At 35.6% G+C, this 15,231-nt stretch overlaps 1 long non-coding RNA gene across 11 annotated transcripts in view; it reads left to right on the top strand.

Annotated features, from left to right (window-relative positions):
• LOC144305187 (uncharacterized) overlaps positions 1-15,231 on the top strand; it is a 214,417-nt gene that overhangs the window by 117,245 nt on the left and 81,941 nt on the right. The window contains exon 3 of one of the 11 annotated variants that reach the window (XR_013372251.1): positions 1,693-1,711. The exons of the other annotated variants lie outside the window; for them this stretch is intronic. This is a non-coding gene — a long non-coding RNA (uncharacterized LOC144305187). Of the gene's footprint in view, positions 1-1,692; positions 1,712-15,231 lie in introns of those variants that run through there. 11 annotated transcript variants of the gene reach the window in all.

Genomic DNA, 15,231 nt, shown 5'->3' with positions numbered 1-15,231 from the left:
TTCATATTTTAATTGTAACAATGATGCAGTAGTTTTGAGCTGATGAAATATGAAACTGTCTTAATAGAAGTACAGTGTCTTAAAGAATGGGAGGTCTTATGCACTGTGTGAGTCCAGCCTTGGAGCACTGTATTCAATTCTGAAAATAATACCTGGAAAAATTGCCAATTTGGAGTAAAGTCATAAGATAGTGACCAGACCATATTGGCATTATAACTAGGCCACATGAGCAGTTTAGGAGTCCGTGGGGGGGGGGGGCGGGGTGTGTGGGCATAATTTGATAGTCATATTTATGTGTCTGGAGCACTTTCATTAGAACTTGATTTATGATTCTTCACATCAGAAGTAGAAGAGAAGGTAAAAATGACATGGAGGAAGAGTCTGCTCAACAAAAAGGGGAACTTCGCAAAATGATCAGAACTACAGAAACTGGAAGCCAGTATTCCAACAGTGCTAGTGTTCAGAGATATTTTGAGAATGTTATCAATAGGGCTCAAAGTTGTACTCAAGCATTTTACTACATTATTTCTCAGTTCCTTCCAAGTCTATGACTTTTATGTGTCTTAATTATGGTTGATACTTACCCACATAGAGATCCATTTGACCCAGGAAAAGTTCCACATGAACCAAAAATTATGTTTGGTAGGGAGAAATCTGTACAATATTGATTCCAGATTTGGGATTGGTTATGGATATGTCCCACACAATTCCCAGCTCTCAACCTCTTTGAGGCTTACTTTTAATAAAGACCTATACCTTGTCAAAGATCATGCTATCCCCTCACCTGTATCCAGTGACTGGCTGAATTGGGGGTACAAATACCTAGCTCTTTCGTCACATCTCAGGGCAACTCTAAAATGCCATTCCAGCTTTGGAGTTCCTTGTTAAGTGAACTCAAGTCATAGTCTAACCACGCCATAACCCACATTTACAGTTTGCCAAATCTCCTTTTTGTCTTCATCCTAGAGGTGTTGATCCTGAAAACACTTACTAGTAAAAATTCCTGCCTGCTCTTCTCCATCTCAGAGTTTGTTTCCTGGAGAGATCTCAAGAGGAAGAGGCTAGGATTGGATTAGGGTTGTTCTTAGGAAGGTCCTAGGAACAAAGATCTTATCACTGGTGGTGGGTGTATTTATTGTACAAGGTAGCCATGCAACTATAAGAATGAAGAATGATTAAGTTAAAAATCTGTTTCCCCAAATCTACTAAATCTTCTAAGTCTATAGAAGTGAATCACTCTTTCTGGTTAAGGTCAGTGCTTCACCCTTTCTCAAAGACCCTTGGTTGCCCCAACAAGGTGACTCTAGGCCTCCACTTTCCTTCCTGACCATTAGGCCAACAAGTAGATTAAATCACCACAGAACAAGTCCAGAGATGTGCTGGACTTTTCATGGGAAGCCAGGAACAATACCATGGAAGAACTGTAGGGCCTAGAAAATATGTAACGGCTGAATTCAGGAGGAAACATAGAACTGGATTCTGTGGATGTTGGATGTTGGTTCTGCATCCAACAGAATATCCCACTGGTCCACTATATTGGTGACATCATACTAGTCACATAGGATTAACAACAAATGTCAAGCACATTGGAGGCCTTGGAAAAACTCATGAACTTCAGAGGGTGAGATGCATATATATGTATGTGTATGTAAAAATATATATCCATGTATATTTTTTTTCTTTTTTAAGTAGACTCCACACCCAGCATGGAGCCCAGTGCAGGGCTTGAATTCATGACCCTGAGATCAAGATCTGAGCTGAGATTAAGAGTCAGATGCTTAACCACCTGAGCCACCCAGGCACCCCCAAAGGGTGAGATATTAAGATATTATCACACTAATAAAATTTTCAGGGATCCAGTGGTTCATGGCATTCCAGTAAATACTTTGCAAAATAAAGGATAACTAATGTATCTTACACCTGCTACCATAAAGAAGGAACTGTCATGGTTGGTGGACCGCACCTGGAGGACTACTCTGGCTATTATAGAGTGACATGAAGTGCTGCAAAGTTTGAGTGACACAGAGAATAGGAAAAAGCTCTGTAGCAGGTCTAGATTAACATATTTTAGAATAAATGATCCTAATACTTGGGCCATTTAATGGGACAGACCCTGTGGTCTTAGGTATTTATGTGATAGAGAAAAAATGTTATGTAGATTTTATATAAAGACTAATAAGGAAATCACAACACAGTTCCCTGGGATTCCTGAGCAAGGCTATGCCATCTGCAGAGGAGACTTAAACATCTTTCGAATAACCGTTTTTGGTGTGACGTCCTGCTAGAGATGCACTATAAGATACCGAATGAGAGGTAGTCAGAAAAGCCAGTGGAAACTGGAATCTGTCAACCACACCAGTGTTTGAGGGCTTCTAGCAAAGGCAAGAATAGAAGCAGGGAGTCCATAGGAACTATGGAACTCCTCACACCAGTGAGGAGGAATAGTTACAATAGGAAACTATTGTAACAGTTCAGGGAGATAAAACTGGTGGTGCTAAGAAGTGCTCAGATTCTAGACAGATCTTGAAGACAGAGTTAACACCATATGTTGGTAGGTTGGATGTGGAGTATAATGGAAAATGGAAGAACTAGAAAAGACTAGAAGCCTTGGGGCCGGAGAAAAAATGGATTGACCATGTACTGAGATGACAAAAACTATGAGAGGAGATTTATGAAGGACTAGGGCCAGGTGTGGGTGAACATATCCAAAGCTCAGTTTTGAGCATGTTAAATTTGAGATCATCTTAGCCATCCAAGTAGGGGATGTCAAGAAGGCAGTTGATATATAAGTTTACATTTCAGAAGGGAGGCCCAAGCCAGAAAAATGCATTTGGAAATCATTAGCATATAGTTGATATTTAAAGCCATAAGTCTATATGAGATCATTAGAAGAGGATGTGTAGATAGAAAAGAGGGTCAATGACTGGATGCTGAAACACTCTCCTATTTAGAGGTCAGGGAGATTAGGGGGAGCCAGCAACAGAGAGCCAAGGTGCCAGAGATGAGAGGAAGACAAACAGGCAGATGTTTTATCTTGGAAGCAAAGTAAGGAAAACATTTCAAGGAGAAAGTGATGAACACTATGTCATATGCAGCTACTGATTAAGAAGACCCTATTTCATTGTTGTTTCTTCAAATCTGCTTCACTTTGGCACTTTCTGCTTCCATTCTTTCTTATTAGGTTTCATTTTTCCTTCTTTCCATCCATCCAAGTGTCTTTGCTGATTCTTCCTTCCTTACAATAGCTCTTCAAATATGGTAGTGAGTACTTGGCAACTCACGTCCTATGATGCAAAGGCATCTTTCTGGTTTATACATACCATCATAAGTCCTGACACAATTTGGACTCTGACCTTGTATGTTCTCCAAAGAATTCACAGTTCTTTTTAGACATTACCTCATTAATCCCAAGATAAACTATAAGTACATAAACTAAAAGACATTAAAATTTATTTGGAAATACATGTGAAGAATTAATTGCCTAAAATAGGCCATGTAGAACATTTAAACTACATAAAATAAATTTATCTGTATATAAGTCTTATTTTGCTCATAAGCTCTTACACATAAATATTCATGGTAATCACATAAATGTATCACTGAAATATTAATCCCGATAGTTCAACAAGAAAAAGAACCAAAATTTTGTGCCTGATTCAAATAGACACAACATTGTATCATTAGCATGATCACCATCCTCATCTTCATCCATATCTTCTTTCTCCTCCTCACCTATGACAGACCTTCATCAGTGAGTGTCAGCATTGTGCTAAGCACTTTTTAATTTTTTTTATCATAGCCACTCTATAAAGTAGGTACTAGAGTTATCCATCTTAAGGTGAGGAGTTTTAGACTCAAGAGTTTAAGAAAGTTGCCCAAAGGTCACACAGATAAAAGTGATGGGCATGAAATTTGTGCCTGTAAAATCTTTTTAATAATGATGATACTTAAATATTGGTTTTATCAGAAGAACTAACATTATTTCCAATAGTCCAATAGTATCATAAAAACTGAAATAAGAAGTCTAGAGGATAGTATAAGCATAAGAAATAGGAAATAGAAGCAAACAATAAAAATAAAATTTGGTTCTTTGGAAAATTTTAAAAAATTAATAAATGTCTAACAAGATGTCTAACAAGAAATCTATTTTTTTCTATCTTTAGATAGAAATATATTTTTTTCTATCAATCCATTTATCCATCTATCCATCTAAGCTGATATAAACTTAAAAAGGAAAATTGGCCCACTGCAAGAAAAGAGAATTATAGACCAATCTGTTCAAAGATGCAAAATTCTAACTAATAAAAATAAAATTAGTAACATAAATTATTAAATATTCACAGTTGAACTAGTGCCTCTAATTTTCGGTACTGTCGTCAATTTACCCTGTGTCCATATTGTTCAAAACGTTCTTCTTGTCAGCTTCTTGCTACTAAATACTATTTTGTATGGTTTTGGCTGATTTGTTAATTATTGTTATTGTTCAAAGTAATTCCTAACAGTATTTCGAAAGGCAATGGCAAACTACAGAATGATGCTGAGAAAGGGAGTGACTTGACCGCATTTGAGCTTTACCAGGATTATTTTGCTGTTGGTATGTAGAATATATTACATTGGAAGAAGACATACCAGAAACCAGTTAGGATGCTCTTGCAAGGCGAAAGGTCATGCAGACATTGATGTCAGTACTGTATGCAGTTAATCTGACAAAAGGTAACTGCTGTAGATTGGACTATTTGGTTAAGGTTACACCTTTCTTCCATACTGCAGAGATTTCTAACAGACCTATAAAAATAGACTTAATACCTCAAATTAAGGAAACTGATTAAGTAAGTAACACGAACCTTTTTGTGTTTTAGAGCAATATGAATTTTGAGTCAAATTATTAGATCTAATTACTAGGTATAGTCAGATACATAAGTACAAAATAAATAATTAAGGTTTTTTTTTCTATATGGTAATAATGACTAGTTGTAAGATGCGTGGAAAGATACAGTAAAAAAATCTTTACATTTATATAAAGATAAAGAATATTAAAGTTAGTAAAAATATAGTTTTTAATATAATTTAAAAGTACAGACCCTATATAAATAAAAGCATAGCCTTTTAAGAACTAAACATCATGAAAATGATTTTAATGAGTAGAGACAAAGTTTTTTTTGTACAAATTTTCTTTAAGAATGAGATGCTTGTGGGGTATCTGAGTGGCTTATTTGATTAAGCATCAGACTATTGATTTCTCCTGTGGTCATGATCTCAGGGTCGTGCCCTGCACCACCCCCCCATCAACAGTCTGCTTATCCTTTTCCCTCAGCTCCTCTCCTCCCTGTGCTCCCCACCACCACTTGCTCTCTCTCCCTCTAAAATAAATAAATAAAATATTTTTATAAAAATGAATAAGATGTTTGTCTTGGTAGCCACATAAACAAATGAGTTTTTATGTATAAAAGCGTATTGGTTTAAAAACTAAATCTTATATTCATAGGTCAAAAGAACTAAAATCAGATATTCCCTTTTTAAAGCCATTATCTGTGTGCATTTTTCAATCAATATCCAAATTGTGTATTTACTATTTTTAAAACATTAGATTCATTTGTTTTGAAGACTGCCATGGTCATTAATAATTTAGCTAACTGATAGAACTGAAGGTGACTGAAATGTCATATGCTGCATGGATCAGGATGGTGAGAAAGATGGGCTTTGGAGTCAGATAATGCTTGTGTTCAAAGCCTTGAAGCCTCATGAATGAGCTGAATGGCCTTGAGCAATGCTATGGGTTGAAATGTGTCCTCAAGAAAGGTGTTCAAAGTCCTAACTTCTGGCACCTCTGATTGTGACCTTATTTGGAATGAGTCTTTGCAGATGTAATTCAGTTAAGATGAGGTCATTAGGGACCACCCTAATCCCCACCCCAATCCAATTTCCCTATAGTCCTTATAAAACCAGACACAAATAGATATACACCAAGGATTACCAGCAACACCAAAAGCTAAGAGAAAGTCATGAAATAGATTCTCCCCTAGAACTTTCAAAAGCATCATGCACCTGCTTGATTTCAAGAGACACCTTGATTTCAGACATCTAACTTCCAAAATTGGGTGAGAGTATGGTAGCTGCTTTAAGTCACTCAGTACGTGGTAATTTGTCAAACTGTTCTAGGCAACTAATACAAGTAAATATTTCTTATTCAAGTTTCAGGGTTTCCCATCCTTCAAATCGATATAGTAATTGCCCTTGAAGACTTAATTTCTTTGTGGCCTGAGCTTCCTCATCTGTAAAATAGGAATAATAATAGTATCCACATCATAATGTTGCAAGGATTCAATTAAAGTTATATTGTAAAGCACTTACTCCTGTACCTGAAACATAGGAAAAGGTTCATAAGTATATGCCATTTTATTATTGGATTTGATCATCCTTGTAATGTGCTGCACACAGTGCTTAAAACCTGGTAAGCACTAGTTAAATATTATGTATTATGCTGAATAAATAGTAAAATATGTAAAATACTTACAAGGTGACTCAAACAGAGCAGGTCTTCAATAAATTTGTGCCATATAATGAATTAATTTTGTAAATAAAGTAATTAATTTATTTTTATTACTTAATTTTTTGATGAAGCTGTAAATTAATCCTTAAGGTGCTAAAATAATTGCTTCAAATGGAATAGTTTATGCCTTGATGAACTCTAAGGTCTATATGAAGTCTGCATTTAGAATGAGAGACAAGTACTCGTAAAATACGAGATATACTACTTGAAAAAAATGAATTAAGAGTATGCCAAAAGACATCATTGCCATAATTTAATTAACTATTATGATTATGGAAAGGATTGCCCCCTTTATGGAAAATATACATTGAAGTATTTATGGGGAGAAGGATCACACTATTTATACCTGCAACTTACTTTGAAATAGCTCAGGAAAATATTCTCTACCTACTTATTATATTTAAATAGAGATGGATAAAAAATATAGGTAAAATAGTAATAATAGGTGAAATTTGGAGAAGGTTATACAAGAAAGAAGTATTTGTACTATTTTTGCAATTGTTCTATAAGTCTAAAATTTTTCCAAAATAGGGCAGCCCAGGTGGCTCAGTGGTTTAACACCGCCTTCAGCCCAGGGTGTGATCCTGGAGACCCAGGATCGAGTCATACATAGGTCGGGTTCCCTGCAAGGAGCCTGTTTCTCCCTCTGCCTCTCTCTCTGTGTGTCTCTTATAAATCAATCAATCAATCAATCAATCTTTTAAAAAATAAAATTTTGCCAAAATAAAAAATTTTTAAAAGTCTATATAAAAAATACATAGAAATTTAATGTAAAATAGAGATGTTCTGATTAGTCATTTGAAGTTATTTTTAATGAATGACTTAAATTATGATTCAAATGAAATCTAGCCTGGATATTTTGAGAATAAATGGGAAACTATAGATATTCACTTTACAAATAACTGTAATCAAACACAATTAGTTCAGAAAGTGATGAGCATTACTTCACATTTTTCTTTTATTCCAAACAATAGAATATATATGAACACAAATGAAATAATCATTTAAAAAATTAATTATTATGACCCTTACTTCAGTTTACCCATACAAAATCACCTGATTCGTTATCACTCACATTCCTATGGAGAGGTAAACATGGGAATATTACTATATTATTTTAAGGAGCTACGACACTGAAGAACATTGATGTTTATTTCTATAAACAGCATTGTCTGCTAGGTTATTTTATGAACCTGTTTTAGAGAGAAATTTTTCCACTTGTCTTAAAAATATAGTGTGGACCACTAGATGCTATTTTTGTTTAATAATTTTCTACCCTTAAAAAGTTTTCCATTGTATATACCAAGTTTTGAATTGAAAAACTGCCAAATTGACTCTAATTTAAGCTTTGATATTACAAATGAATCTCTTAGTAAGTATCATAAATCATCTTGAGAAAATATCAATGCATCCAAAAGCCAGACCAAAACAATTTCAGATCCAAAAGATCACTATGCCATATCAAACAAAAAGTTTAATCAGTCAGTAGATCAAAGCAAGCTTCAGTTATCTTCAGAGAAACTCAACTACATTTTAAAACATAAGTACATCACACTTCATTTACCTGCAGGGTTAAATTTTCCATCCTAAGTACACATATGCTCCCATTTATTAAAAAATATCTTTGTGAACAATAGATGTGCCTTTTATACAGTGTCACTCATGCAAAGACCTTTCAGAAACTGAAATCAGAGCTTATAAATTGTGCTACAAGGAAGTGGGGAGCCTCTGCAGCGACAGTGTATTTCACTGGTGGTGAAAATATTCAGCAAGCTAGGATCTTTTTTTTCTAAATGACAGTGAAACACCTCCACTCAGTAAATTAATACTCTTATCTCAATTGAATTGTTTGGTAAGAAGCATGAGAAGAAGAATCATAAATTAATTTTAAGTTATCAACTGTATTATTATTTATTTCTAAATGTTTTACCACCCCAGGGCTTAGTGGTTTGAAATAGTCGTTTATTTGTTCACAATACTGGGAATTGGCAGCATAGGCAGGGCTTTGCCAGGATGGTTCATCTCTGCTCCTCATGGCATCAGCTGGACTCATTTGTGTTGGTCAGTTGGCAGGTCAGCTGCTCGGCCCTGGAGGGCTTCAATGACATTATTGGCAACTGTCTAGGGCTATTGGCAACAGCATTTAAGTTTTCTCCAGATGGCATCCCCAGCAGTCCATCTGAAGCTTTCATATATATATATTTGTAAGAGGGGAAGAACAGACCCTAGACATCCTCTTGAGTTCTGGGTTTAGAAGCCACACCATGTTACCCTATCACTCTACTGGTCAAAGCAAGTGACAAGGCTAGGCCACCTCAAAGAGAGGGGAAATAGATTCCATCTCTTTATGAGAGAACTTGCAAAGCTCTATTGAAAAACAGCATTTAATAAAGAGGAAAGAAACTGTTCCAGCCATCTTTGCAAATAGTCTATCATATTGGTGTGTAAGTACTAGAATTTCTCCTTTCCTGAAAACAATAACTCTAATATTGATTGTGCAAGATTTTCAACAAACAAATCCCTCTCCTTCACATTGTTGTTTCTAATAATTTTAAGTGCTTTCAAATAATTGTCTTGAATCTAGACTACTTGTTTTATATGTCTTTTTAAAAAGTGTATAGTGACTCCCATCTAGCTCCAAATAACCCAGTGTTTATCTTCCCACAAAGAGTAAATGCTGTTGTGTATGGGCCTGCATCACATCTGCACTCTGACACCACTTGTAAAAATCCTAATACTGAGCCCTTCTTCCACTAAATTTTTAAATTTCTGCTTTTCCTTTTCAATTCACCTCTCTCCTATTTCATGTTGCCTGGATATTTTAAGTGTAACCCATTATGACAATTGTATCCTATAAAATCAGTCACTATATAGGAACCTCCTTCCAGTGCTCTTTTTGACAAGCAAGCTGAAATCAGAGTGGAGGGCTCCTTGGGAACCACTGGGGATAGCGAGTGACCTTTCTCTTCTCATTTCCTTTATTTCACGGACGATCTCATTGATAAGTACCAGGAGTGGGAATGTGAAACAAAGGAAATAACATGTAGCCAGAGTAATTCCAGTTTAGATCTAAAACTTTATCAGACAAAGATGATAATTGAGATATTGAAGAGAAACTCTGGGGCTAGAATAGAAATCTCCCTCAACCTCAGGCACAGGGCAGATATTCTGTAAATCTTCATTTTAAAAGATCTACAACCACAAGCATAAAGCACGTCCTGCTGGAGGACAGCTACAAAGCAGATGGCACAAATATGTGGTTTCAGGCAATTAAGCAGTTTTCAGAGGTGGATCATTATTTTTCCCCATCTTACTTCCAATCTGCGAACCTACAAATTTCCAGGTTTGTCCATCTGCTAAGGTAGTAGTAGTATTTAAAGTATTAGTTTGGCTGGTTTTACAGTGATTTACACCAAGATATTTCACTCTCTTAGGAGCATCTGAGATGGAGGGCAGTTCTGTTTCATGACCCAGTCCTGAGATGTGGAAGGCTTCCCTCTCATGGTTCCACCAAACTTAGTTTTACCTGGTCTGAGCTGACTGCATAACTGAGTTCAGCCCGGGGAAGGGTAAGAGAGCAGAAGGCAAGTAGCTTATTTTTAGGGACATGGCCCCAAAATTACACACATCACTTGGTGTACATGTCATTTGCTGGAATTAAATTATTATCACATCCGATTCCAGGGAAGGGTGGGGAATTATAATTCCTACCTGAGTGGCCAAGACCTAGCTAAAATTTGACAGAGGAGGTTCTATCACTGAAGGAAAACAGTGAGGCAAAAGGATTCTGGAGGACAGTTACCCATCTCAGTCACATTATTCAAACTAAGTTGTGAATGTAGCAGTTAGTCACCTCCAAAGGACAGTTTACCACTGCACATCAAAAGCCTTAAATGAGTACTCCCTCAACACCATAACTGTACTATTAGGGGTAGTACAAGGAAAAAGCACTGAATATGCACGAAGATTTTGTTACAGTTATCATTGCAATATTAATTAATAATATGAGAGAAAAAAGCCTCTAACAACTCCAGCAATAGGTGATGGGTTAGTATAGATTATTTAAGAACAATGTTTAAGTGTAGGTGTAATGCCCATTGGAGTAGTTATATTGTTAACAATATTGGATTAGTTGGTTCTGTGGAGACCCAAATAGCATGAACTGCATGGGAAGAATTTTACAGTGCATTATTTTTTTTCATATTTATAGTCTTTTATTGTTAATCAAATTTCTTTAAAATGTCAATTATAAAATAATAGCATACAAATAAGTTCACATATCCATGGAAACTTAATAGGTGACAGAGTGGCTGCTGCAAATGGTAAAAGAAATGATAGGTTATCCAGTAAAGGAAGCTAGAACAATTGATTACTTAAATGGAAGAACTATCATTGATTCCCTACCTCATGCTATAAACAAAGCTCAATTCCAGATATATTAAGAATCAATCATACAAAGTGGAACTTTTATTTTTTTTAATTTTTTATTTTTTTAAATTTTTTTTAAATTTATTTATTTATGATAGTCCCACACAGAGAGAGAGAGAGGCAGAGAGACATAGGCAGAGGGAGAAGCAGGCTCCATGCACCGGGAGCCCGACGTGGGATTCGATCCTGGGTCTCCAGGATGGCGTCCTGGGCCAAAGGCAGGCGCTAAACTGCTGCGCCACCCAGGGTTCCCCAAAGTGGAACTTTTAAATGTTTATAGTGCATTATTAAGTGAAAAAAAGTTGAGTGTAACATAAATATCTTTTTATTTTATATAATCTTATCATTAATATATATAATCTTACATTTGATTCAACACATCCATATATCACCCAGTGCTCATCACAAAAAGTGCACTTCTTAATCCTAATCACTTAGTTCATCCATCCCCCATCAACCTCCCTTCTGGCAACCATCAGTTTATTCTCTGTAGTTAAGTCTGTTTCTTGGTTTTCTTCTCTTCCTCACCCCCCCAATGATTGCTTGTTTTGTTTCTTAAATCCCACATATGAGTGAAATCCTATGGTATTTGCCTTTCTCTGCCTGACTTATTTCACTCAGCATAATACTCTCTAGTTCCATCCACAACACTGCAAATGGTAATATTCATTCTTTCTTATGACTGAGTAATATTCCATCCTATGTATATACCACATCCTTATCCATTCATCAGTCCATGGACATTTGGGCTCTTCCCATAATTTGGCTACTCTTTTTTAATTCTAAAATTCTTTTAATGTTAAAAAATGAAAATATCAAAAGGAGATTAATGCAAAACACAGAATTCTAAGACTGTATCCATCTCACTTTTTATAAGGCAATTCTTTATCTTGGCTATACCTTGAATTCAGCATGGCATTTGTGACTAAGGGATGACCACACTTCATTTTCCTCTGAATCTTTTTTGGTAGGATTGTGCCACCATAGGAAAAGGAATATGTCTTGGCTGCTGCAATGTCCTTATCTGTAGCAGATTTCAGAATCCAATCTATCAACTTGGAAATCCAGAAACCATGTAAATTGATTCAGGACTGCTTACTCCTTTCTTGGGGTATCTTGCCTTATAACATAGGCCTCAATTAGGTACCTTTAAAAAGGTAGCAAAGAGTTAAAACAAGTGTTGGCTTGAAATAGGGCAATAACACATAAGCTTGTCCCCTAGATTAGATTTTTTTTTTTTAAGATTTTATTTATTTATTCATGAGAGACACACAGAGGGGGGCGGGGGCAGAGACTCAGGCAGAGGGAGAAGCAGGGAGCCTGATTTGGGACTCTATCCGGGGTCTCCAGGACCAGCCCCGGGCTGAAGGTGGCGCTAAACCACTGAGCCACCCAGTCTGCCCCTAGATTAGATTTAAATGGGAAAATATCACAGAACAAGGATTCCATAAAGCAGCAAGTTGAGAGGTTCCAGGAATGGATTTTTAAAAAATCTGCTTGTTAAAAAAATCTGGCCAGAATTACAGTAGTGACTTCTCTGGCTGGGTTCTCTCAGTGTACACAGCGGCAAAACCCTATGATACCTATTTATATGACCATCAGATTTCATGGAGGGGCTGGAGGTAATCTCCTAATAGATTTGTTTCTTTACCAACTGTTTAATTATGATAACTTCATCATGTTAGCAAACTGGATTATATTTGTTTTCCCAGCACTCACCAGGGCCTAACTGGTAAATAGCCTATAAACATTTTCATTTCAACCACAGTATTTCAAGAGGATATGATTTGACTGAAAATCAGCTACAGACATCCACTTTCTCAGACCAAAATTATTTTTATGTTGTTCAAGTCAAATAGCTCTGTAGCAGTTTAACCTTCCTTAAAGAAAGGAGGACAAATTGGCCCTTGTCTGCACCCACCAATAGGGTTATTTTTTTCTTTCTCAAATATTCTTGGAAGCTCTAATTAGTATTTTAAATTTTCTATGAATTTGTAATGATTGAGAGTCTATTTTGCATGGCGCCCACTAGCCACCTAAGACTCTCAGACTAAATTTTCTCTATTCTTGCTGAGAGTATAATAGGTCAGGCTCATACTTGAATGGCTCTCTCCCTTAGAATAAATTATAGTTGTACATTTGTAGGAGAAATTTAACTAAAAGAAATCTTGCTTTGCTTTTATGTGCCATGAGATGATTAGTCTGATATTCCCCAGCTATGATAACTTAGTATTGTCTTGTACATATATTCATATTAGCAGTATGAGAAAGACCCAGAATATCAACCAAGATAGAAAAACCAACATCTGGAACTTTCTTGGCTTCTGTAGAAATACTTTGAGCTAGTGAGTAAGATGATATATATTTAGGGATAATAATGATTTTAAAAAGTAAGTGAAAGGATTTGTTTTTATTAAGTCTTGACAATAAAATATTTGTAGGATGAATTGTAATTAGAGAGGGATTCTTTTGAGAACAACAAAACTTGTAAGAAATAATATGCATTGACACTCTTTGTTGAAATTAACAAAACAGTATGTTTACACAAGAAATTTTCAAATGACTTGGAGTTGTAGTTTACATTTTTCTTTTTTCTTTTCATATGTGCTGTTAAAATTAGCTTCTTTTAATCTACACTTTTGGTCTAAATTCATTCTCTGTTAGGAACTCAGTACATTTTATGCTGGATAAATTTCTCCATGAACATATTGAGCTCCAATATGCAAGGTCATTTAAATTAAAAAATATAATTAAAAGTATGTTGATTTGGGGTGCCGGGGTGGTATGGTCAGTTTTGCATCAGACTCTTGGTTTTGGCTCAGGTCATGATCTCAGAGTGTGAGATCAAGCCCCACCTCAGTGGCTCCATGCTGAGCAGAAGCCTGCTAAAATTTGTCTCTCCCTCTCCTTCTGCTCCTATGCCCCCCTTCCCTGCATTCCCTCTCTCTCTCTCTTTCTCTCTCTCTCTCTCATCCTCCCCTCTCTCAGGTAAATAAATGTCTTAAAAAATAAAAATAAGATAATAAAATAAAAATATGTTGATTTAACAGAATATAAAAGAAAAATTGTTTTGCCATGTCAGTAGATGGAGAAGTCATTTGATAAAACATAAATTTTTGATTTTTGAAAAATAAAGCAAAGTCAGAAATAGAAGATAATAGAAAATACCTATTAAAATGTATAGGGTTGAATAACAATGCACTTAACTGAACTGTAGACTTGAAAATGGTTAAAAATGTAAATTTTACATTATATATATTTTAGCACAATAAAAATACACACAAATTTTTAAAAGAATAAGTGTGGAAGAATGCAAATAATTATGTCCTCTTAGTAGCATATACACAAATACTTACTAAACTATTTTGAATAGTTTGGCAAAAATTCAAGTATTAATACTATCATGTTTAAGTACTATAATAATACTTAAAAAAAGTACTATATTACTACCATCAATGTGTTTTACTGACCACTTTTGTTTTCCAAACATGGCACCAAGAACATCATGTTATCCATTTAAGTTTTACAATTCTGTGAGATCAAAATTATCATTTGCGTTTTATAGATAAAGTGCCCAAGATCCAGGAAGTGTACGTTATTTTCCTAATGCCACGTAGCTATAAGGTGACAGATGTTATCATTCAAACCCAGGTCCATCTGAGACTAAAGTGGCAAGGAAAAGTTAAGGTATCTAAGGCTAAATTACACATTTGTGAGTCCTGGCTTCACTACCTCACAGCTGAGCAACTGTAGTGAGGGACTTACTACAATTTGCCCATCTGAAAAGTAGGATAGTAAGATCTACCCAGTAGGTAGTTAAGAAGGATAAAACCCTTGGAATTAATTGTACCAGGTATATAGTAAGTGCTCATTAAATATTTCTGAGGGTTGTTTGCCAGACAAGAAACAAAGAACCAGAAAACAAAAACAACTAGGTCGATCTGACTCTGAAATTGATGTTTGCAGCACTTTTGCTCTAGTGCCTCTTAGGCAAGGAAAAGAATGTAACTCCTGTAGTTACATTCATTAAATCTCCCTCTCCAATAATTGAAGCAAAATTTGGCTCCCCAAAAGAAGTGTCTATAGCCTATTTCCTGGGAACCAATGAATACTACCTTAATTGGAGAAAAGGTCTTTGCAGATATAATTAAGGATTTTGAGATAAAGATTAGCCAGTGGGTGCTAAATCCAATGATTTATAAGAGATTATAAGGGTAAGAATGTCCTGAGAAGAGGTATGTAGAAGAGGTTTG

This window comes from Canis aureus, chromosome 35 (genome assembly GCF_053574225.1).
Source record: "Canis aureus isolate CA01 chromosome 35, VMU_Caureus_v.1.0, whole genome shotgun sequence".
NCBI lineage: Eukaryota > Metazoa > Chordata > Mammalia > Carnivora > Canidae > Canis > Canis aureus.
This window is presented reverse-complemented; position numbering and strand designations above follow the sequence as displayed.